General features: G+C 36.0%; 1 protein-coding gene across 11 annotated transcripts in view; it reads right to left on the reverse strand.

Moving 5' to 3' along the window:
- GRIK2 (glutamate ionotropic receptor kainate type subunit 2) overlaps positions 1 to 26,949 on the reverse strand; it is a 407,268-nt gene that overhangs the window by 361,056 nt on the left and 19,263 nt on the right. The window contains exon 1 of one of the 11 annotated variants that reach the window (XM_080586282.1): positions 19,501 to 20,524. The exons of the other annotated variants lie outside the window; for them this stretch is intronic. The gene's annotated coding sequence lies outside the window, so the exon portion shown is untranslated. Of the gene's footprint in view, positions 1 to 19,500; positions 20,525 to 26,949 lie in introns of those variants that run through there. 11 annotated transcript variants of the gene reach the window in all.

The following is a 26,949-nucleotide window of genomic DNA, read 5'->3' on the forward strand; positions in this document are numbered from 1 at the left end:
TTCTCCAGACTCTAGAATAGAACTATACAAACACTTTATAGTGTAGATGACGACTTTACAGAAGCAGTTGTTCTTCATAAACTTACCTAGGTTACTGCATAGTCTAGGTCCTCTCCCTTTCATTAAAAAGTAATATTTTCAGGCAACCGGACTTCTGTATTATTCAAGCAAATGATTAGAGAATCAGCTGGTTTCTCTTAAACTGGTGTAATAAATTACTCCCAGATTAACATAGATAAATAGTAAAACAGATTATTATGTTGTTATGTGAGAACTGGCTGTTCAAGTACAAATTCAGGTGACAATTACACCCATCCAGAAGAGAGATCTTCTCTCATAGCCACTGTTCAGCATCTGTAAGATTTTCTCTGCTTTGGCTATCACCAAAAACTTCATCTAAGCTGAGAGGCCCCAATGCTATAAATAAATGACTTGGTTGATGCAAATAATACCTATGACAGTATTGACCTATAGACTGGAGAATGTATTGTTATTTCTTCTAGTGTTTATCCCTTCTGTGAAAGGGAGAAGTACCATGTGTCACTGTTATTATCCTAAATCACTAGGCTGCAGTAACAACTACAGTGTGACTCATTTGCCAATCAACACAGGAAAGGAGGGAAACTTTCCACAAATTTCTTTTGTGCCTAGTCAAGTTAGTTGTGCTGGGCAACGTATTTGGATTCTGTGCAAAGAATATAAGGTTTTTATCTGAGGTATAATCCATACTTGCTCAAAAATATTTTGTAATAAGTTAAAATAATTGATTACTCTTGCTTTTTACAATCTATATCACTAGGAAAATCAAAAAGCATCTTCATGTGCTATTTGACACCTTTGCACATGGAGGAAGAGAATGAACTTCGATGAATAGTAGTGAGTGAAATCAAGGTTCATTGCCAAGTCTCTAACTTTCTGACAGCACATCCACTCAGCACTTGACAGTGAAAGTCACTTTGGTTAAGGCAATATCAACACAAACAGTAATATGAGACAAAGGACATACAAAGGTCCTGACATTCAAATTCAATGCTTCATGTCAGGATGACTTCACATTCACTGTTTTTGCCAGGACGTTTGGAGGGGGAAAGAAAAGTAATATGAATAAGTAGAAGATACGCTAATGAACAGAAATGTCAGGGATATGAGAATGGTATTTTCTGATAGGTTATCTGTGCTATCATGAACAAGTCCATAAGTGTCTACAATGTGTGATAATGAGAAAGGTTATCACAGACTTGTGTTTGTTATATATTTCAACAATCTACTATTTCAGTAGAGACCTTCCAGACTCTATGGGTCAATCTTTTTTTCCTGTAGAACTTACCTCCAGTTCTCAAATACTGCTGGTCCATGCAGTCCAACTAAGAATGTTATCCAATTTTGCAGGTCCCTGAGTCATTTTATCCTCCCACTCTTTATATCCCTTTCTGTGTTACATTTCCTTTTCAGCAAAAGGAAAAATGACATCCAGAAATAAAATCAAGTATCCCAATTCTTTCTTCCCTTAGTTGTCTATTATTACTTTATCCCTATCCATCAATCAGTAGCCATTACAGGTTATGTCTCCACAGGTCTTTCATCCATCTATTTTAGCACTGTAAAAATAGTTTTTCACTCAGCTAATGATATATTGGCTTTAAATTGGTGTGAGTAAAATATTACCTATGCAATCTGGTATTCATTATTTATATTTATGAATATCCTTATAGAACATCTTCTGGGAAGTAGTAAATCCATACTATACACAGGATGCTAGCTGCAATTAGTGAAGTGGGATTTTTTTTCCTAGCATTGTAATGAATGTCAAGTTTATTCAGGGAGTTTCACTGTTTTGTGTAACTTCTTCTGCCAGTCCACCGGGACTAAGAATAAATGCATGAGCATTCATACTAAAGGTATTACAGATGCAGTTGGTCTGATTATTCTGTATAACTTCAAACCATTAAAATAGCAACACAAGGTACAAAGCTGTGGAGGATCATACCTCAGTTTTCAAAGGATGTGCACCCAATTAAATTAAAATTATAAAAACAGTTGGTTAACTTTCTTCATGGGAACTAATATCATCATCTTCTTGTTAAATCAAATACCTGCTTTTATGATATCTATTTTACACTTATAAAACAATCACCATAACGTAAAGAGTTATTTTCATAATTGCTTAGTTGATGGCTAATAGCAGAACTCTCTACGATTTACTTTTCCTTTGTATATATCAGAAATTGAAATGTATTTGGATTTGCAGTTCAATTTGCCAGACAGATACCCACATATTTTATCAAGATTAATAAAAGAATGTCACTAATATCTATACAGAAGACAGAAAACTATCTTTCTGTGGAAGAAATCACTGAAGAATTTGGTGAAATCCTCACAGTTCATTTGATTTCAAAAGGCAATGAAACACTTGTTAATGACTACAGAAAGAATTTACAAAGAAATACTGATTTCTTTAAGTGACACACAAAATACTGTGATTGCTGTTGGATATTCAGTGGAAGTATACCATCATATTGGCGCTTCCTCATGTTACAACTTATCGTGTCTACTGCACATATTGCTTACTTCTAGGATGTAGAAACATGAGAATATTTCCCTAACAGGGTTTTCATTCATTTTCTTTTTAATTTAAATTAATCTATAATACTTTTTATTGACACCTATATTTAGAACAGTAATCCTTATTCTTTGCAATCACCAATGTTTAGGTTTAAAAGGAGGCGTTAAAATTTGGAAGAGAATTTATTAGTTCGTTAGTTGATTAGTTAGTTAGTTTTTGAGTAGGTTAGATTTCAGCTCCTTTATGTTAAGAGAAATCAGAAGAAAACATGGTTTCCTAAAGATGGTTTCAAAGTCCTGGTTAGATTTACATGCTTGGATTCAAGGTAACTTGTAAATAAAGCAGCAAGAAGAAGAAAAACTATTGTGTTTCTCTGTCAAATGCTTTAGTGTCTTCCACAACAGAATTAAGTTTACAAACAAAAAGAGATATAAAGCAGAGTGAAAAAATAAAATAAAATTAAAAAAAAAAAATCAAATACATTTTTAGGACTAAGAAGTAAATAAAATAAAAAGGGATATATGGATATATTTGTTTTAATACCAAATCAGAAAAGAGAAAAAGGAATCTGTAGCTACCTAAGTAATCTTTAGCCATTGAAAAACAACAGACTGTTCAAATTTATATTTAACCTACTATATTAAAGTACTTGGTAAATTTACATATACAACATTAAGACAAAAATGTAAAGCTATATTTCCCATCAAAATCTAGTTTTGTAATTTAGTTTTAATTTTTTCTCATTAGCACTGTATATTAAAAGTCTTAATACTACATTTCCCATGGTTGTGATGTCCAGGTGACCAATGAATGCCCAAATTTCAAATATTTTGTTTAGTAAAAAGAATATTAATAGCTTCCAAGCATTCAAATGAACATATAAGCAGTTTTGCTTATCTTTAAATATGATACTTTTCCTGTGATTTTGTTTATTTCTATATGTGATTACATTAAATTAGCACAAAGAATAAAGCTGCTCAGCACATTACAATTTACTGTAAAAGAGATTTGAAAAAACCTTTCACAGAAAATATCAGGGCCCTGAGGGCACCCACAGCCCTGCTTGTCCTTGGTCACTCTTTGCCAACCCACTCCCTACCCCCATACCCAGGACCCCACAGTAGTCCTGCGGCCACCAGCTCCAGCAAAAGTGAGGCCAAATCGTGGCTGGCTCCACACAGCCCTGCCCTGCCTGACCATGGGTTCAGCCAAGGCAGGCCCACCTGCAGGCCCATATGCCCAGCTTGCCTAGGCCCTGCCTATCCCCAGCGAGTTGTCCAGTACCTGGGGCATGGGGTGCCCCACTGTCTCTGGCTGCCCTGGTCCTGGATGGGGCTGAGGGAGTGGGCTGGATTTTCAGACCCTCCCCTGTAGGACCCCATGGGGGGCCCCCTGGCCCCTGCAGCATCCTTACAGAAAACTGGGCAATAAAAGTTTAGTACTGTTGAATTTGTACCAAAAGTGTTCAAGTGTTCACTGCTTTGTAGGACCAGACATCTAGTATGTCATTCCAAACCCAAGCACTAATGCATCTTCAGTTATCCTCAAGTCACTTTGTTGCACAAAAGAATCCAGTGATGTCTAAAATCTATATTCCTGTCAACAATATTGAGACTAGACTATGTATTTGAGAATGGCTCTGCCTATTTAGCTGATTCAGTTTGGGCTGCTTCTCAAGCAAGGTGGTATGAATGATAAATTTTCTTTGATCTCACTTGTCCTGGTTTCAGGTAGGATAGAGTTAATTTTCCTTCTAGTAGCTGGTAGGGTGCTATGTTTTGGATTTAGGATGAGAAGAGTGTTGATAACACATTGATGTTTTAATTGTTGCAGAGCAGTGCTTACACTAAGCCAAGGACTTTTCAGCTTCTCGCTCTGTCCTGCCAGCGAGCAGGCTAGGGGTGCAGCAGGAGCTGGGAGGGGACAGACCCAGGACAGCTGACCCAAACTGGCCAAAGGGGTATTCCATACCATCTGGCGTCATGCTAAACAATATATAGGGGTGGCTGGCCGGGGTGGGGGGGCCGGCTGCTCGGGGATAGGCTGGGCATCGGTCAGCGGGTGGTGAGCAATTGCATTGTGCATCACTTGTTTTGTACACTTTATTAGTAGTAGTACTGTTATCATTATTATTATTTTTTTTTTCTGTCCTAATAACCTGTCTCTATCTCAACCCACAGGCTTCATTTTCCTGATTCTCTGCCCCATCCCAGAGAGGGAGGAGGGAGGGTGAGCGAACAGCTGTGTGGTGCTTAGCTGTCGTCTGGGTTAAACCACAACAGAAAAATTAGGGCTCCCAGTTCACTAATATGTGCTAAGACTTCTGTATGTTTTGAATCAGCTGGATTTACTGTGCATGTGTAAACCACAGTTACAACCTGTGGGCAGCAGTTTGGAAGCTTCCAAAGCATGTCGAGCCCACCAAGGACATACTTGATCCATGATCTACATGGTCAGTTAGATCCCATATGTCCAGAGGGCATGGAATTTACTGCACCCGGCTGACAGGTACTTGAAATGGATGTGCGTTACAATGCAAGGTATCTCACGGTCCACTTAAAGACATTTCTCTAGATATATGGAAATCTCCAGGAGGTGTTCAAAGCTCTCAAATTCTGCCTAGACAAGATTTCCAAAAAGACAGTGTAGCTAGTGAAATGAAAGTATATTTTACCTCTAAGAATGAAAGTGACTTTCCAGGGAATCAGTCTAGTTTCTCTCAGCTAATGCATAAACTCTTTTGATTTTGATGAAATAAAAACTCAATCTGATCAGCACATTGTGTATATACATGCCATCTATCTCCACGAATGATGTAGTTTTATTTGAAATCCATTATATTTCATTTTATTGTAACTATGTGAGATAATTGATAAACTCTTTCAGTTAGTTTATGAGACAAAGTTCAAACCTCTAGCAACCACATTTTACCATCTACAACACGGATCTGACAGATTGACTTTAACAGTGCACTAAAAGATTAATACAAGCAATTTAAAAGTTGTGAGGATTCTGGCCTCAAAGGGAAGCCTTGTGAAGGTATAACACACAACACACTTGTGACCTGAGGCCAAAAGGATCATCCTTTCATACACAAAGCAGTGAGTGAGATAAGAACTCTAGTGCAAGGAAAGAATATGAATACATCTGCCACAGACAATCTAATGCTAGTCTCCCTTACACTAACAAAACAGTATTAAAAGAAGTGGAATTAGATGCAACCTAACTAATGGTCAAATATGGCATGGTGATTTTTATTTATGTCAAATTGTATAGAGAATAGATATTTAATGAAATTGAAGAAAATGAGGATGCCAAGAGGATGATCAGAGGGACGGAGCACCTCTCCTATGAAGAGAGGCTAAGAGAGTTGGGGTTGTTCACCCTGGAGAAGAGAGTGCTCTGGGTAGACCTTATAGTGGCCTTCCAGTACCTAAAGAGTGCCTACAGAAAAACTGGGAAGAAAGCCTACAGAAAAGCTGATTCTTTTTTGGTGACTGTAGTGATAGGACAAGGAGAAATGGTTTTAAACTAAAAGAGGGTAGATTCAGATTAGATATAAGCAAGAAATTCTTCACTCAGAGGGTGGTGATGCACTGGCATGTGTTGCCCAGAAAAAGTGTGGATGCCCCATCCCTGGAGGTGTTCAAGGCCAAGATGGCTGGGGCTTTGAGCAACCTGGTATAGTGAGAGGTGTCTCTGCCCATGGCAGGGGGGTTGGAACTACATGATCATTAAGATCCCTTCCAACCCAAATCATTCCATGATTCTTTGAAAACCACAGTGAATCCTCACTGAAGTCCACTGCAATATATTTTATATGTCTAATTTCCTGTTCTAGAGAGTGACTTAATAAGAACACAATATAAATAAAAACATTTTCATTGGCATATCTGGGAATCAGTTATTCCTCCTGGTACTTTAGAAGGATCAGGAGCATCTCTAAAAGCTAAAATAAGATCTTGCATTTCAAGTAATGAGAAATTAAATAGATCATTATCACAGAGATGGGTGTTGCTAGGAAGCTACTTTGCACAGTGGATTTCATAGATCCAGAATTCAATAAGATCTTGCATTTCAAGTGATGAGAAATGAAATAGAACATTATTAAAGAGATGGATATTACCTGACCTGCAGATTGATAGCTGCAGTTACTATATGTAAATAAATAACAATAATTACAACAGCATGTATCATTGTGGCCAGAAAGTTATAAAATGCAGAATTCCATTAAAGTAATGAAGTTATGGTTTGTGTTCTTCAGACTAAAAAAAATTTGTGAAATGAATAGAATGGTACAGGCATCAAACATTGAAGAATCAGGAAGCAATGACAGTAATGTCTGGAAAAAAAAAAAAAAGAAGCAAGAGGGCTAGACAGAAATTAAAAAGTAGGTGTATATTAAGTTATGTACAGAAAGTATTGCATATAAGACTAAAAAGTAACAAGAAAAGTAATTGACTGAGAAGTCAGTTTACTAAACTTCTGCCTACTTAATTTAAATAAATGAATTTTCTAATGAAGCAGAAATATACATATATACATAAATAAACGCAAATTAAAAATATATAGCATTTGCAGAATGCAGTCAGCTAGTTAAGTAGGAAACACACCATCCAAAATTCAGTGTGTATACCTACCATTGTATCTTTGTTTAAAGATTCACTTGAATAATAGGCCAGGATGACTGCACCTTGTAACAGTTTCCCCTTAATTGCTGAATAATTTATGTGAAAGTACTATAGTTGTCTTAATTAATCAAGAAAAAATCCCTTGTGAAATGTCTAATTCAAAGCAAGAGAAATTTCCATTTCAACATCTCACTACAAATAAGTTAAACACATTTTTTTCTTGATATCTCACTGCTTTTAAAATGAGTATGCCATGTTACAAACAGCACTGCATACTGCATTTAGTTCATTGTTGTTGTTTGTTTGTTTGTTTTGGTTTTGAAGGGTTGTTGTACACAGCATAGGTTGCAGGCTGAAGAATGATTAGAAAGTACAGAAGCTGAAACTGTGTATTAAATTACTCTCACAACCTGTTCAGTGAGGGTGTCCAAGGCTGGAGTGCTCGATCCATTGAATCAATACAGCAAGGCTTCAAGAACACTTAAGCCACATATATCTGATTTGTGACCACCTTGAAGTACCCTTGGCCACATTTATTTTACCAATTGTATAATACACCTGGCAAATACTCTTCTGGAATTTGACCTACCCACAATGCATCTTGCATCCTGAACACCTAATAAACCCATGTTGTTCTCTTCTGCGGAAGACCTACCTAACTTCCTATCATTCACAGCTATATGTAGCAAAAAATACTACACCAAACACCTGAAAGAGAGCCCAGGATTTAGACTGAGCCAAGAGTATCAGTCTCCTTTGTTCCTCCCCAGACTTCAGCATTTTTTGCTCAGTATTCTGTTGCTTTCCTGGCCCAGCATAGGGATACTCTGGAAAACCTAGTCAAGAAACAGCTCAAAGCTGCCTGTGGTCTTGGATGAAGGTTTTATGAAAACATGTTTTTGTCTTTTTAGAAAAGTCACAAATTTACTGATACCTCTGACCAAACACATCTTGCCTTACACAATCAAGAAGACACAAATCCACAATCTCCTTCCAGAACAGTTTCCAAATAAGACAGAAAAGCTGGCTGCCAGTGTGACTTTAAGCAGCATGGATCACCCTGTGAACACCATGATAATGTGAGACACTTACCCTCAAATGCAGCAGAAACAGGTTTGGCAGGGCCTGAGTTTCCTGAAGGAGAATCCTCAATGTTTTTCCTGTACCAGGGTGATTAAGATATCCCCACACAGGAGAAGAATACCAGTCAGGCAGTAATTGCCATATTTTAACACTGCTTGTGTAAACAACAAAACTCATCCCAAGTTTTCAGTAACAATTATGGAGGACATGAGATACATTTCACATGAGGCTTTGTATGCTGCTTTCTTTATACCTCTACATTCTACCTACCTAAGTTTTCCAAGTCTTCTAGACTAATGCATCTGTCCCCGGGAAGTCCACACAGAAATGAAAGAGCACAACATACCCCCACAACCTTCTCAAGGTTCTTGAGAACTGCTCTTTAAAATTCTTATTTGAGTAACTCTGTTCTGTAATGAAGATAATACTTCAAATGAAATGGCTGAGTCTGAAGTTCCTAAATGAGGTGAAATGTGGTGAATATAGTAAGAATCAAAAAAGCTGTTTTCTCTCATCCAAAGGGAAAAGAGGGCTTGCTGTTGTTCAGGTAGTAGCTTCTATGTGTGCAACACCTACAAGCAGGGAAGATATTGAGATATTGCTAGAGAAGTTCTCTCTTTGTTTTTCCTTTTTTTCATTTTCTTGTAGGGACTGTGTTGGCCTTTCATACCTGTTTGTCATCACCTTTGTATTAACATATATGGAATATTTTACATGCATTAGATATGCATCCTTTATTCTCTTTATCATTCCTCTGATGATCATCTTAGTCATCTCCCAGAAGTTTTGCTTGAAACTGTAATGGAGGTCTCATGATGGAGGCCTCACAAATTAATTTTATGCTCCTTATCTTCACCAGTGTGGAGAATAATCTTGAAAATATCTCTATGATAATTATTAACTCAGTAAATTCTAGCTCTGCATGTGAAGAATGCTTAAAAGTATCAGAAAATGACTAGTGACGTAAAGTGCTATAAAGATCACTCACAGACCATAGTCCAATTCAAGATCAAGTGAAGGCAGCTCATGGAGAAAAAAATAAATTAATTAATTAATTAATTAAAAATATATATATATATTGAATCTCCCAGATGGGAAAAAATCCTTTTGTCTTTTTCTATCAAAACTAGTCAGCACTTTTAAATAAAAAAGTAAAGAAGTGGTGAATACCTTGTTGTGTATCTGGAAAAGAAGGTGCTGAGGTTGGAGTAGGAGAGAATAGAAAGCTGGGCTGGAAGAAAGGCTTAGATACTGCAGGAAATATAATGGCAATTATTTCCAGACATAAGGATAGTTATATTCAGCCCAAATATATAATGATTATTAAAAATATTTGTAGTGATCATTTAATATCTGAAAACACCCTCTCCGTCCCTTGTTTAGATTATATAAAGCATACCTGGGGCTTCTCAAGACTGGAGATCCAAGTAATAACTGCCCCAAATAACATAAAGCTCTGTATAAAATTTCTATCATATCCCTAAAATCCAAGAAATCCAATACACCAAAACGTCTGAAACCTTTGCCAACAGCTACTACTCTAGTAGCTTACATACCTACATTCATTGAGCCAAGTCTCTGTTTTGCAAGATATAAATGCTGTTTTGAGCTAGCCCCACTAAACATACATTTTAAACACCCTGGGGTACAGATTCTCCTTCTCTCTAGCCCAATAATATTATCTGCACCTAATAACATGAAAGCTTGTTCTTTAATGGAGTTTCTGTGTGCTAGCACTGTAATATCTTAAATAGTATCCACTCATTTTTATATGAGTGTCATAGAAGGCTAAAGGCAGATCTTTAATTAATTTTAAGCTTTCTTCTTTAATTTTTGTGCAATTGATGAACGTGGTTTAGTTATCACATTTCTAAAAATAAATATTTATTAAACTTTGGTAAATCAAGAAATAAATCCCAGCAATCCTAAACTGCCATAGTTCTTTTATTTTCCCTTTTTTTGTTGTTTTTGTTTTCCTTTGCCATCTCCTTCTCTTCACTGTTGAAGGAACAGCTTATGTATGGCAGGTTTTTCCCTCTGGCTTTGAAAGCCTCAGGCAAGATTCGGTAGTACCAGTCAGCCCAGTTTTCTGTACATTATGTATTGTATCTATTTGAATTTTTCATTATAATATTTCTTTTGACAGTATTTTCCCTCTGAACCAATTATTTTTAAAACTCATATCTAGGTGACTCTTGGGACATCTGATTTTGCTTCTTTTTAAAACATAAGTTCTGCTTCTGCTCAGGAGAAGCACTTTCGTACTAACCTGTGTAGTTGTGTGTAAGGCACATATCCTGTGATCTGGAAATCTGTTATTTCATCTGGTTTTCTATCTCATCATTAATATGTATCAGCACAGGTCACTGGAACACTCCTGTGTTTACCAGGCAACTGAAAGGTTCTTCTATATTTGTATAACAAATATCACAAAAAGAACAATTTAGAGATACGATCTAGATTATTTATACAGGCAATTATACATTTTTTTCTGCATGAAACTTGTCAGCTGCTACAGATTCTTACTAGCCAGAATTATATCAGTGACAAGTAAGTAGCATAACAAGATTAAGTAGACCGATAGTGGCTACAGATATACCAGAAGGTGTCTGTCACATTTCTGGAGCTATATGTAGATCTTTATTCAGCCCACCATTGCAGGAGTATCAATGTAAGAGCTACTTTGACCATAAAAATATATAAATATAAATATAAATATAATCATCATCAACATCATCTGTTCCAGTACTAGGTTGCTTTTAGTTAAGGGCAATAAACACGGATTTGTCAAATAGGCATACAAGGGATGTAAGTTTATCTTGCTCCATCAGGATATGCCTCTTAGCAGTATTTGAGGAATAGTCAAAAATCCCACTGGTCCTCATTCTTTTCCTTTTGATGAGCTGATAGGACACATATTATATTCTAGTCTTGCTTTTCTTGCAAAAACACACTAACTTCTTGTCTCAGAATTTATTTCTATGGTTATGCAAATATTGGAGGATAAATAGAAAACTGAAGGTGTCTCTGAAAGTATCCTAGATATTCCACTTAAATACATAAAATAAAATGGGAGAAATCTTTGTTCCCTCTCTGTGTGGCCTAAGCAGCTGACTGATGAGCTGATGCACCTACCTATCTTCCTAGCACCTTCTTATCATAAAGCATACTGTTCTTTTGCATTTTTCTTTAGCATACAGTCCCTCTAGGCCCCTATTCTTTCAGCCAACAGCCTCTGAAGAGCAGAAAAACCCTGCAGTTATTTCTTTATTTTGTGTTGTTTCATTTCCCAAAACAGGTCAGTCTTTCAACAGATATGGACTGAAAGTTTAACATGTTATCTTGCAATTAACTGTATTCTAAGGCGGTAGGTGGAGTGTTAGTGTACTCAAGTAAAATAGCAGTGTGATGAAAAGACTTTGTTCATACAAGCAATTTGAAGGTGAGATATCAAGTAGAAGAACTTAATTCAAAACTTCTTTTACCTACTTGCTACATCCTTAATGAATATAAGCCAGGAAAATATATTACACTATAGAGACTGTCTCTTCACTTTCATATTCACTCAATTTACACATATGAGTGTTCGCATGTATGAAATCCTAGTAAGAAAATCTGGTCACATTCTATGCTGCAGAAATAAGTCAGTAAAAAGTAAGGAAGAACACTTCTCTATTCCTTCTTTTCGAGGACTTAAATTCAAAGTATGCCAAAAATTTCTCCATCTTTCTGAAGGAAAAACCAATTGATTTGGGCCAAGAGCATGGCACTGAGAGGGTGTATGACATCCGCTATCACCCACAAGTCTCTGGGAAGGTTGAGAGGTACAGTGTACTGTTAAAGAGTGTTACGAGCACTGGGTGCTGGGACATGGAAACACTGGGACATAAATCTACCAGAAGCCACTTGGCTAGTTAACAGCAGAAGGTCTGACAACCATCTTGCTGAAACAAAACCCCTACACAGTGGGAGGAGCAACATATTTACCCACAAGTTGGTAAAACTTATTTTAATTTTGTGAATTTTAATTAATAGTAATGTTATAAGAACAGCCTAATATTTTTTTCTCACCCTTACAATTTCCCATCAGCTTGCCATGAGTATTATGAAACAGGAAAGAAACAATTATTAATGTATTTATAAAATCTTAAAAGTTACTTGAAAAGGGAAACATTTATTTTCAAATACAAAAGTAAGTGCAAATATTTAGAAATAAATATGGTATTTTTATAACTTCAATAAATATTAAAATGTGTATCTGCTACCTCACAGAATCACAGAATCATCTGGGTTGGAAGAGACCTCCAAGATCACCTAGTCCAACCTCTGACCTAACACTAACAAGTCCTACACTAAACCATATCACTAAGTTCAACATCTAAACGTCTCTTAAAGACCTCCAGGGATAGTGGCTCAACCACTTCCCTGGGCAGCCTATTCCAATACTTAACAACCCTTTCAGTAAAGAAGTTCTTCCTAATATCCAACCTAAACCTCCCCTGGTGCAACTTTGCCCATTCCCCCTCATCCTGTCACCAGGCACATGGGAGAATAGACCAACCCCCACCTCGCTACAGCCTCCTTTAATGTACCTGTAGAGTGCGATAAGGTCACCCATGAGCCTTCTCTTTTCCAGCCTGAACAATCCCAGCTCCCCCAGCCATTCCTCATAAGACTTGTTCTCCAAACCCCTCACCAACTTCATTGCCCTTCTCTGGACTTGCTCAAGCACCTCGATGTCCTTCTTGTAGCGAGGGGCCCAAAACTGAACACAGTACTCGAGGTGTGGCCTCACCAGAGCAGAGTAAGGAATCACTAATGGTGAAAGAATTTTAAATAACTTGTTTCATATTTTTTCATATCCTTATGAAATATTGGTTAATACAACTATCACAATATTGTTTTTTTTTCAGATATTCAAACAATGAACAACTTACAACTTTCTGTTATTCAACAATAATTAAGTTAAGTTTCTATGGAAAAGAGAATGTCTTGCCCAAAATCATGCCACATTTTCAACTGTTATGTATTCCAGATCTGTCTGATCTCTATTCCAGACAGTTTTTAGAAATAAAAAGGAAGAATAATGCAGAAATTAATTGGGACTTCTGGGAAATGGGATGGGAACAAAGATGTGGGAGAAGGCAAAGAACTCATTCAGTTACACAAAGTACAAGCTTTTAAATCAAGTTTCATAATTGTAGAAATTCAACTAAAGTAAGCAGAACAGGCTCTGAAACATTTGCTGATACAATAGTTTTCTCTGGTGTACTTTGATGGATCTTGTATCACCTTCACTAGCCTTTTTGCAAAATAGTGGAGGACAAAGGCATCTATTATGCTGCTATAATATATGTATAATAGAAAGTAGGAAATTTTCTCATGAGTTAGGTCTGTTCTTGCAGCCCCCATATGAAAATTAAGAAAATCTATTATATATTTTAGGGACTGAAAAAACAAACTGTATCTGCTCTGTCGTAACAGAGTTATGGAAAGGAAGGAAAGTTATGCTACTTTGCCAGTAACATCATTCTGGTGCTTCCATTTTTAGTTTCAATTATGTAACAATGTAAAGGAGCTTACAAAGATCAATACCTCATCATTTTCTTTTAAGTGGATTTCCTTATGGTTTGATATTCATAATCACATTGTTTTTTAAAATATAGGGCGGACATATGTATAAGCAGACAGACAAAAATACTTGCTTATTCTGATATGCAATACCCTAATATAGGAAAAAAAAAAAAAAAAAAAAGGCGTCAAACCAAAATAGTCATAGTTTAAAAAAATAAAAAATAAACTATTCATTTTCTTTAAACCTGAGAATATGCGTTTATTTTTGATCACATGTCAAGTACTAAAAACAGTATTTTAATTTGTTTATGGTTAACTGCATTTATATTTGTATTTAAAACTTTAAGTTCCTGTTGGACAATTTGGTAATAACACTGGACCTCAACATCACCTTTCTGTTGACTACACTTCTGCAGCACCTCTGGTACCCAGAGCGTCTCCCTAACAGGTCCACACACACTATCTGGGCCCAAGGAAGTTCATGTTCCAAGACAAAGTATTTTCAATCTAGCTTACCCCAAGAGGATAATTCAGTTGAAATGAATGTTCAATTTGCAATGTTTTTGAAGGTATGTTATCTTTGGCAACATCTGTGTCCAGCAGCAGTTCTCAGATGCTTATCGTTTACAAAGCAGGGGAGTAACTGGCTCTTCCTTATGGTATTCAGACCACAACATAGACGCAGGAAAATACATATCGGTAAAATAATACAGTGATAGCCACCTAAAAGAGTTGCTATTTCAGTGAAAATAATTTGGGTTCTTGTTTGATAGACAGTACAAGTAGAAGTAAATTTTTTCAAGGGTGCTAGAAAATATTTTTGACAACTTGGCAATGGAATTTGTTACTCAAAACCCAGTAAAGTTTCCCTTTCCCGAAGCTAGTTCTCTCAAAGTTAATGATCATATTCAATGACACTACCTGATTTTTTGTTTCAACAGCAGCTGCTTATGATGTATAAAATATTTCAATATCAAATCTTTTTCTTGATCTGAGAATGTGCAATTAAATTAAAGATAAAAAGACCTGCATTTCATTTCCACATAAGAAAACCTCATGACTAGGCAGCAAAAACAAAAATGTTCTGATCATTACTTCATGCCTTCTTGTTACAGCAAAGTTTATGCTTAAATCTTTTCAGTGTAACAGTATATATTCTGTAAAAGTAAGTACTGTTTGTCCATCATAAACATCAAATGCCATTTTGGTGTTTTCACTGTATTTATGATTTTTAAGGAAAAATCTCAATAGAGGTTTTTTATGCTCTTAATTATCTTTATTAATGATTTGGATGAGCGAATTGAGTGCACCTTGAGTAAGCATGCAGATGACACCAAGCTGGGGGGAAGTGTTGATCTGCCAGAGCGTAGGAAGGCCCTGCAGAGGGACCTGGACAAGTTGGATCAATGGACAGAGGCCAATGGGATGAGGTTCAACATGGCTAAGTTACGGGTCCTGCACTTTGGCCACAACAGACCCATGCAATGTTACAGGCTTAGGGCAGAGTGGCTCAAAAGCTGTGCAGAGGAAAAGGATCTGGGGGTGTTGGTCAATGATTGCCTGAACATAAGTTGTCAGTGTTGGCCAAGAAGGCTAACGGCATCCTGGCTAGTATCAGGAATAGTGTAGACAGCAGGACCAGGGAGGTTATCATCCCCTGTACTCTGCTCTGGTGAGGCCACACCTTAAGTACTGTGTCCATTTTTGGGTCTCTCACTACAAGAAAGATATTGAAGTCATGAAGCATGTCCAGAGAAGGGCTACAGATCTGGTGAAGGGTCTGGAACAACCACTCGGCTTATGAGGAGCAGCTGAGGGAACTGGGGTTGTTTAGTCTGTAGAAGAGGAGGCTCAGGGAAGACATTATTGCTCTTTACAACTACCTGAAAGGATGGTGTGGGGAGCTGGGGGTTGGCCTCTTCTTGCAGATAACTAGTGATAAGACTAGAGGGAATGGCCTCAATTTGTACCAGGGGAGGTTCAGGTGTCAGGTTACGAGAAATTTCTTCTCAGAAAGAGTAGTCAGGCATTGGAAGTAGTCAGGAAGCCCAGAGAGGTAGTGGAGTTCCTGGGGTTCCTGGGTTTCTGGGGGTGTTTAAGAAAAGGTTGGATGGCATGGGTTACGGGCATGGTTTAGTGGGTGATATTGGTGTTAGGGGAATGATTGGACCAGATGATCGTGGAGGTCTTTTCCAACCTTAATGATGCTATGATTCTATGATTTATTTTCCTCCCACAGGAAGTTAATATGGATGACAAAAATTTTATTCCTGATTTATGAATGTAAGTGAAGAAATTAAAATCTATTATTTGTGAGTGTTGAATAGATACAGTATACTATAAATTACATTTTTTTGGTTACTGTGCTAGTGACCTCAACAAAATCACCTAGTTTCACATACATCTATTATTTAACTAGTTCTGAGATCCTTTCCCAGGAGAAATAACCCCAGGGTTTTGTTTATATGTTTTTCAGAAACAGAAGTTTTTTAACAACGTCAGTATCACTTTGCTTTCATATTTTCTACATACCTGAAATGAAGTATGCAGTTTATCAAAACAGTCTTCAGAATTTCAAATACATAGGGAATATGATAACCTGGGTTCTGTCTATACATACAGTATAGAATTTCAGAGAAGCTACTGTGTAAAGCACTCATCCCTCTAATCTAAATTCAAACTTCTACTCAGACTGTGTGAAACCGATCTATTATTTTGACAATCTTCAGTGCAACATATCCCTTAAATAACTATATAGAATTTTTAAGTTACACAGACTTTTTAGACCCTAAAATAAGAAGAAAATAAACATGCCTTGATTGCTTTATGTTTTTATGAGTGATTTCATATGAAAGATATTTGTCACCTCTAACTTGAGGTTTTGAGGCTTTGTCTCATATGATTTTGCTGCTACATTTTGCATGGTTTATTGCTATAATTCTTTGTTAATTTTGTTCAGCCCAGCAGCTGAAAACCTGTTAGTGAGTAACCAGAATTCCCAGTCACTCAAAAGAATAGGCAGAGACATTGACTGAGAGCCATGGAGTTAAGAGACTGAAGGAGAAAGAAAATGAAAGAAATATGGCATATACAATAAGTCTTTTCAATGTTTTCCATGGAAAAAGAAGAACACCTAAATACTAAAATAACCAACAATCTCTGAGCTTGTCTTTCCTTGTTAGAAAGGAAAACTCTTTGATATCTGGAACTTCTCTGAAGATTATTTCACTTGCATTTTCAAATCAACAGTCTATTTTAAAGTAGTAAATTTCTTAATCAAGAACAATGTTCATTTACACACTATTATTTTGACATATACATGCAAGTTCTACATCTATAACATTATTCCTGTTCAGTGACAAACAGCTTGCACCTCTTACAACAGATCTGTCTTGAAAGTACCTTTCACCCATGTTTCACTATTGATTAGCTTCTGCAGGGAAGAGAGGTAGTGCAGTTAGCTATTCTGGTATGGGAAGAGTGTGTAACCTCCAGCACTTCAGACTGATCTCAGCATGATTTACTCTGCCTCCACAACTTGTTTGTAGGTGTTTACACAAAAAATGAAGATGCTTAATATTGACAGCAAAGTAAGAAAATAAAAGTTAATCTTTAGGATTTGTCAAGGTCTTTTTATGCTGTGTATTAAATTTGCACGAGCCACATTGGTCTAGTAGACAGTATTTCCATGTATTTCATTATGTATTGGTAGGTATGTTTGTCAGCAATATTAACGTTATACACCTTGCGAGAACATAGCGTATGTAGAGCTCCTTGGTTCTCATTGACTCTGTTATTTTCAGCAGCTTCAGTGTGTATATTAATTTCTTAGCTTGAAAAACCTGCCGAACTAATGTCATTAAAACAAAGAAATGACAAATTACCTTACTGAACAGCACCTGACATTAATTTAACAGTGTGACTTTTGTGTTATTTTCTTCAGTTCAATAAAAGCAAGGCCCTGACTTTTATTTTTTCTTGCTATACATATCTAGCAATTATCAGATCCCAAGTCAAAAAGCCTAAATGCTAGTCTTCACCCCACTCAGCTGCCATCAAATTATATCTAATTCCTTAACACCTAAAGCCAGTAGTGCAGCCAGTAATGCTTCTTATTTCAGACTTTTCAACCTGCCCAAAGTTCTGCTTTCGTGCATGCCTAGAAGCACTTCAGGCTCAACAGCAGCAAAAATGCTAAGTTCAGTACTCAGACCTACTGCGGTGAACAAATAGATGAGGAATTCCTTCATCTATTTTGCCTTCAGTGCTTAATCTGATAGGTGATGTTACAGCATGCCTATTGGATTTGGCTTCACACAAAATACCACAACAGCCAGAGGAAGAGATGGCTTCCCTATTTTTTCTCCAGTGCGTAATACACTTAACCGTCTGAATCCTGCAAGAATTTAAATCTACGCTTTAGCCCTGAAGCTTATTGTCTTAACCATCAAATTATTGAAAATTCAAAGTTAATAGAATTGGGGAATGTTTTTAATCCCTTCTATTGAAGCATTTCTGTCTTACATAAGATCATTCAATATTCAAAAGACCAGTGGAGAAAGAAAGAGCAGTATAAAACTTAACAGATTAGGAGGAGTCATGGGGCTCATTCTTTTGCCTCAAGGATTATTATTCCTTTTACAGGCAAGGGATAAAAAGTTATTTTATGTCCAGAACTCTTCCAAGCAAGTCTGTTAACCACTAAGCTAGAAAGTCATTTTACCTCTTACAGTCAATAAATCATTAATTATAGTACAAAAGCTAAAACAGTATCAGCATTAGGTTTGCAGTAGATGTGGTTTTAAATGCCCCTCATACAGAAGCAAAAACTGACCTCAGAACTACAACATCCTGTATGAATGTATTATCCACTAAGTAAATATATAAAAAGTGGGCTTCTTCTCTACTTGTCTTTCAAAAAAAAAAATGTGATTAAAATATGTATTGGTTTTGTTTCTCTTTAAAGAAAGTTTGTTAAAAAAAGACCTTGAGATATGAAGCCACTTCCTCACAGATATGAACAGTGTCTAACCCCTGGAAGTGTGCTATTCCCCACTTTTTCATTTTGTTTTGTTGTTGTTGTTGTTGGTTGGTTGGTTGTTGTTTGTTTGTTGTTTTTGTTTGTTTTTGTTTTGTTTTTGTTTTGTTTTGTTTGATTGATTGATTGATTGTTTCTTGTGGCTTCCTCTCTCTCCCGTGTACCTAACAAAGACCCTGAGTACCTACACAGTCAGTCTGTGGACTTTCCTTTTCAGGATGCAGTTTCTCAAATTCAAGTATCGCAATAAAAATCAAATATTAACATGAATCTGATTCAGATAACCTGTCTGATTAGGACAACCTGTCACAAAATATCCCCATGCAAAGAACTGGTCAGTATTTCTTTTTTTCTTATAAACATTTCAAATAAATATATTTTGATTGTTTGAATTTCTTCCATGTATATTTCAGACCTTGTATTTTCAATTTAATTGAAAATATTTATGAGTTTATTTTGTATTTCACAGCTATTAAGTCAGTAAAAAAAAAATTCTCCCAACACAAAACATGACACAATTTCTTGCCATTGCCTACACCAGAAGAATTGCCATAGATTCAGTAACTTATATAAAATAATAGTAATTAATTATAAGAAAACAAGAAACTCACCTTTAAAAGGTTGATAGAAATCTTCACAGAACTATTCAAACACAAACAGGGCTTAGGGCAGTCTTTATCTGTGAGGTACAGTTATCATTCAAGGGGAGTTTACTTTGAAGAGATGTAGATCACAGCTGGCACAACTTGTGTTTCAAAGCATGTCCAGACAAGTTGGTTCTGAGAGTCAGTATTGGAAATCCTGCCAATTGCCTCTGCAGGTCCCTTTCAGCCACGTGGGTTTTGATTTGTTTCTGGAAGTGTGGTGTGTTTCTCTGACTGCTCCAACCGATTGTTGAATGTTAAGAGGCCCAGGCCTGTGTACAAAGATGGACTGAAACTACATATTAAATCTGAGGATGCTATTGGGACGGGAAAAGGAAAAGATGAACTACCAATACAGATACAAGTGAAATATTTTCACTCACAACTTGTAAGCAAATGTTATAAAACTGTGAATCAGATTGTGCTAAAAGGCTTTCACATGCCTCTTTGTTATCCCTATTTGATTCAGGAAGCTCACATTTCAGTTTTGCATTTGTTCAGTAAGCAATGGCCTCTGAATGGTGTGCGAGCAGCCTTTCAGACACTGAACTTTCACTGAAGCCAGTAGAAGTCCTATTTCCTCATGTGAAAGCAGCATTAGTGACAGCTGAGCAGTGACCATCAGGCAGTTCTACCCTGTCTTATTTCAAATCCATTACATTCAGCAGATATTTTATAGGGAGATTAATTTCTTTTCATTATCTGATATTTGCTGTAAAACTCATTTTCTCCTTGAAAGAGTTCTTTCTTTTCCTGGCAGAAAAATAAGAACTACAGTAGAATGTTGGAAATCGAATGGCTTTATTCCAAGAGGACGAAAGAGGATGCAGAAATATTCACTAGGAAGGAGGACTTTCTGGCTCCCTGTGTTCTATTTATATATATATTTTAGGATGATGCTCTGAACAGATATATGGAAAGAAGAATATCGACAACACAATAGCAGCAAAAGGCTTTACACGCATATTACATACTCTATCCTCCAAGAATGTATCTTCTCCATGAATAAAAGTAGTGGCTCCACATGACTGCATAGTGTATCTATTTCAGAAAGCCAGAGTGAACAAATGGATCCTTCCCACACTATCAGTAGATTTTTTCCAGAATTAGCTGAACAAGAGAGAAAGATTAGGTTTATGCATTAAATACATATATACATATATATATGTTTATATACTCATATCATCCATTAGAAGTAATCACCTATCTAGTTTTTAGATACCAGCAGTGTATGCTACATCAGCCTTGCATGCTGTTTAGAATTTTTGTGCAGTTACCAAGAGAGGAAATTAAAGATTATATCTGAAAAGTAGTTTAAAAGGTGAACATAATGTGAATGAAATGAAACATCTATTAAAGATGCTGGGCAAGTTTTATTCTGATTTACAGCAGTGCTGCTGTCATGCCTGCAATGACATTACACTGGTATAATGAGGAGAGAAATATGACCCATTGAAATAGCACATTCATTTTGAAAGTAAAATAGGACTAAGGGTTAGATCCACATAGGGATATCAGAGCCTAGCCTCAGGGTAAAGTGTGTACCTAAAATCCCAGAGTAATTTAAGGAGGCCACTAGATGATCAGGATTAGTAATCTTATAATTCCCAATAGGTATCTGATGGGATAAGGAAGGATATATCTAAAAGGAGTAGCAGACAGGAACAGTCCTGAAATTCTACCCCTTCCTGAAGCACAGATACCTTCCTCCAGTCTTCAGTTACAAAGCCTGGGAAAAACCGGAATTCATAAACCTGACCATCTCCAGGATTTATGTGCATATTTTTCCCCTGCGGTCATGGCTATCTTTTATATAGTAATCTTGCTGAGATGTAATTTATCTGGTTAGGCAGAGACGGGGGTTCAATACTTTCCTTAAAGTAAAAGAACTCAAAGCTTCACCTTGTAGCCGCTTTCAAAGCATATAATCATCAGGCTAAAACACAGAGACCATAAATAATACAATGCAGTATATAGATAATGTACAAGCAGAACAAAAACATTTACACTTCAGTAAAATGTATGAAAGAAATCCAGTATATGGGCTTGGACAGATGATGAACACAAAAAGTAAACAAATAGAAGAGAGAACTTGAGTTAAATGATAGATAGCAAGTTCTGAACACAGGAACCTAAATATTGGAAACTGTTGTGTCACAGCACAGGAGAGTTTTAAGGAGTTCTCAGAAGAGAGCAATACATTAATTTCACTGAAAATGAAGGTCAGGAGAGAATGAAATCAAAACAGCCCACTGCTGGGTGATGGAAGCTGACGTGAGATGCTGATTAGTAGGTGAGGTTTGCACATACGTGTGTGAATTGGGTGGGCATGTATGTCTATGCACTATGCACTGAGAGTGCTGAATGTACAGAATCAAAATTTCACTGAAGACAGAAAATCAGAGAATACTAAGGTGATGGAGAAATAAAGTGTTATGCTACACTGTAACATGTATGTACACATGTCCCTGTCTGTGAATACACATGCTTCAACACTACACTCAATAGCTCTATGTCACACCTTCTCCCTTCCCCAGACTGGACAATCTACCCAGACGCAGTTATCGCTTAAAAGGTGCATCCACAGAGTAACACTGGAATTGAACAAGGTCTGGGGTTTAGTCATGTGCACCACACCCTACCACCACCCTCAGCTTGTATCACCTACTTGGCTTAGCTTTGCAAATATCTTCTTCTGAATGAAATGGACAGACAGACTGGTATACAGAAAGACACTTACACAGGCATAAATCCAGAGTTCTATAAATTGCAAAACAAATATGTTTATTGTTGGGTTCTGTACCAATATACTTCTTTTGACAGCAAGAAAATATGGCCTGGAATTGCTTTTGATGAGTAGATGAGAGACAAACTATATATTTTGTCTCATAATTTCACAGTCCAATAATTAAGAGTCCCTGACTACCTTGCACCTGGTCAGTCGCCCATGTCAGGGCTTATCAAAAGAAAACCAAGGCAAAATTTAAGAATGAATAGTCTTCAGTAATAAAATTACAGAAACAACTGGAATCCAGGTTAGAGTATAATAGAGTTAGGATGAAAATGAAAGTGTGAATCTAATTTATTAGTTCTAATTAACCTGATGTGATAACATAAAAATGTGCTATTTATTTTTGTGTGGGTAGGCCCTATACTTGTTAGCCAATACTTTTGTTTTATTGGCTAATTAATAAAAGATCAAATATTGATAGCTTGAATTGTATTTAAACTTGAGATGATATCATATCATTTTACAGTTTGTTTCTCTCAAGTGACTATCCACATCAAAAACACCACCACAACAAGCAAAGGATAATACTTTGTTGTAGGGTAACCCAGCAGGCACCTAAGCACCACAAAGCTGTTTGCTCACTCACCCCACCCCTCCCAGTGAGATGGGGGAGAGAATCAGGAAAAAATATGAAACTCATGGGTTGAGATAAAGTCTAAAGGAAAGAAAGGGTGGAGGACAATACACAAAGCAAGAAAGCAAGTGATGCACAATTGCTCACCACCAGCCAACTAATGCCCAGCCAGTCCCCAAGCAATGGCACTCCCTCCTGGCCACTTCCCCCCAGCTTTTATTGCTGAGCATGGTGTTATATGATATGGAATATTCCTTTGGCCAAGTTTAGGTCAACTGTCCTGGCTGTGTCCCCTCCCAGCTTCTTGTGCACCCCCAGCCTCCTTGCTGGCAGCAGGGCAGCAGAAGAAGCTGAAATGTCCTTGACTTAGTGGAAGCATCACTCTAAATTAAAACATCAGTGTGATATCAACATAATTCTCCTTCTAAATCCAAAACACAGCACCATACCAAATATTATGAAGAAAATTAACTCTATACCAGCCAAAGCCAGGACACAATCTTAACTCAATATCTACCTTTTAGTTAACTCCTACCTTAATAAACAATTATATTTTCATTGATAATCTTCCACTAAGTTCAACTGACCTTAACAGTAACTGTTATTCATGTTACTATAGGACAGAGGTAAAGAAAAAAGTAGCCTTCTTCAAGATTATCAAGGGCCAGTTTGTGAGCAGACACTCTTTTAATGTAAGAAAAAAAAAAAAAAAAAGCACAAAAACAAGTTAATAGCTGACTTAAACATGTTTCAAAGCTTCCTCAGCAAAATATTTTAAAATTCCTGGGTTTGTTTCTCTTAGAGGATATATGTCTCCCCAGGAGGTAATATATACTCGTAGATATATATATGTATATATTACTATATATATATTACTATTAAAAAGACATTTACTTTTGAATTAATGTATTATTGAATTTCATACTCAAAGTTCCATGCAATGCATAAAAGTGCAATGCATAAAACAAATATATTTGACTGTTCAAAAGAAATGTGCATTTTCCCTGTATGCATGATTTTATCTTCTCAGAATACTCCTTTTCCCAAAATTGTTTTAAAAATATTTTTCTTTCAAATTTTCTTTCAAATTTCAAATGAATTAGCCCCTGAACGTATCATTGTTAATAGAACAATGAAGCCATTCCCTATTAAACACAGTTAACAGGGACTATCAATTTCAGATTTATGCCTGACAGTTCAAACACATTTTTGCCATAAAACAGGTTTGCAGGTCTTAAATGGTTTCACATTTCTCTAAACCATACTAAGAGCATAACGTGAATATTTTAAGCAGCTTAGTTTTGACTTAAATATATTTGCTCAGGATATGCTGGCAGCATCCCAAAATGCAGTGTAATACCCCTAAATCTGGCAATCCCAAACTCAATTTAAGAAAGCAGATAATATGGACTAGCAGCATTAAAGTAAATAAATTCAATTAACTGTGGTTTTTTTCTTAATTTGTTTTCTCTAGCTTGAAATTACAAAGGATGGATAAAACTGTGGGATTAATGAAGAAAGAAATTAATGGAAATGGAATACAAAACAAAAAAGGAAACAGAGAAGTCCAGGAGCTACTATTCATTACTGAACTCTCAGTAAGTGGTTGCAGTTGTATAGTAATATTCAGTTTAAAGTAGCCATTATGCAGAATGTAAACTCCACCACTGGAATCTTGTAGATATTCACCAGAATGTTATCAGAGAAACAATATACTCATTTGAAAGCATTTACTTCCTCTGAAAACAGGAAATAATGGAAAAAATATATTTATTTATGGAAAATAATGTGTTTATTGTAAAAGCCCTGCCAAATTATCTGTTCCTGGGATTTCTCTCATACATAAAGACTAATTCAATTCATTGTTAAATCAGTTATGCAGCCTGCTGTATATGTATACTGAGATGTTGACACTTAGGTGTTCCAAGATCAAGATAACAGAGAAACAGCCAAAAATAGTTACAGCATAGTAGCACATTTTGCAAATGAAAACAAACTGCTTGTATTATTTAGTTACTGCTTAAAAGTATTTCCTCTTTTGCTGCCTACATTTCAGCCTGCTTAAGAACAGAAAGACCAAGTTCTTTTCATGAGATACTCTTTACATAAACACTGGAAGTATTCATAAAAACCTACTGTTGAATAAATTGTAAGTTCCCAGCACTCACTAATTTTATGTTTTAAAAGTAAAACATTATTTTCAAATATCTATTATATTTCCAACGATATCTAAAAGTCAACAAAAGTAACTTTACCAGCAAAGCATGTTGTATTTCCCATCAATTATATTTCAGGGTTCATAAGGGGTTCGTTCTAAAGAACACTGTAGCATATGTATACCCATATGCTTTGTTTACAGATGCATCTGTTTTGATTTGATATTTATGTTTCAAAATATCATTTACTTTAAAAAACAGATACATTAAGTGAAATAGAGTCCACAAGATTTGCCTTGAATGACTGAGGGATTTTCAAACCTCTTTTTTTAGTTAAATATACTCTGGTAAATGTGGAATGGAAATTGCACAATCTTTTATGAAGACGGAAATTGCATTAAGTTTGTAATTAATAATTGTAAAATTAAGATGTAAAGCAATTTTTTTGCAAATTTGGTTGCTATGAATATTTAATTTTGATATTCATTATGGTGTTTAAGTCCTTGAATGCTGTAATGCTAAGTAAATTCAGATATTTAAACAGTTTTCAACTAACCAGTTTTAAACCTCTTCGTAGAACTCCTTTGCTTCACAATTCATCCTGACACATATGGTAACTTTTTCTAAGACAACCCTGTCTTATAGGATAAGATCATTCCACATTCAGAAAGCCTCAAACTTGGGTAAAAATGGAATATTTGGTCTACAAGCTCTTCTTGCCTTATACAGGTGTGTCATAATGCTATAATTATTTCACTAATACTATGTGTTTATTTTGGAATAGTGTGTGTCCATTCTGAACATACATTTCCAAGGAAGGTTTATGTACAAACGTGAGTGCACAACTAAATAATGGAAATATACCAATAGCCATTTATATTAAAGGTTTAGAACAGGGCATAGATAATTCAAAACTACCATTCTAACTGCCATTGCATTAGTAAATTGGATAAACTATTCTGAATTGAATAAACATTTCAGATTTTTGTGTTGTTTTTTTTTTTTCTTCCTCTTCTTGTTTTTCTTTTCCCCATAGTCTATACTGTTTGTGAAAGAGATTTAATAGCAATGGGGATCTACAAAATTCTGTAAAATTATCCAGCCATCATCAAGACCAGAAAAGCTGGTAAGTGACTGCATGTGGTCAAAGCGCTTCCACTTCCTGTGGACTCCTATGCATAGGAATACACATGTTCACCCCCCTTAAAAATTAGGTGCAAATTTAGTTACAGTTTGGTATATTCTAAGATCACATTTTGTAATATTTCTTCCTACTTGATCAGACTTAAAAAGTCTCATTGACATCCTTTGAACTGCACAAAAGATTAACAGTCCGGGAGTATTTAGTAAGCCTCAATTTAAACAGGAAAAATCTAGTGTAAGTTTAGGACTCTAGCACAGAATTATACTCTATGAGAGGAGAATAACACAAAGTTCCTTTATAAGAGGACTAAAATGTGCTTGGTCAAATTCTGCATCAAGATCATTGCACAAGTATATACTAGATATAAATGCTGTCACTTCAGGCTCCATCTCTATATTTTTTTAGCTATAATTTTCAACCATGGAAGTGTGTTTTAAACTTTGTATAAACTTTGTATAAAATATATGTACAAATATATTCAATGTATATTCAAATGGTTAGTACACTTTTGATTTGTTTTGTTACAAAATAATCTGACATACCAAATACTGGCTGATTACTTTTCCTTTAAAATTTAAATATCCTTAATTATTGCAGAAATTGGAAAGCATAAACAGGAATAACAGATTACCAAGCAAATCCATATTCCACCTTGTTATTAACATTTCCTGACTCTTTAATGCAAAGTGAGGAATTAATCCTTCAACACTTCAATTCCTTAGTGAGTGCAAAAGAAGTTTGCTACACACTT

This window comes from Anser brachyrhynchus, assembly GCF_964034855.1.
Source record: "Anser brachyrhynchus genome assembly, chromosome: 3".
Taxonomy (NCBI): Eukaryota; Metazoa; Chordata; class Aves; order Anseriformes; family Anatidae; genus Anser; species Anser brachyrhynchus.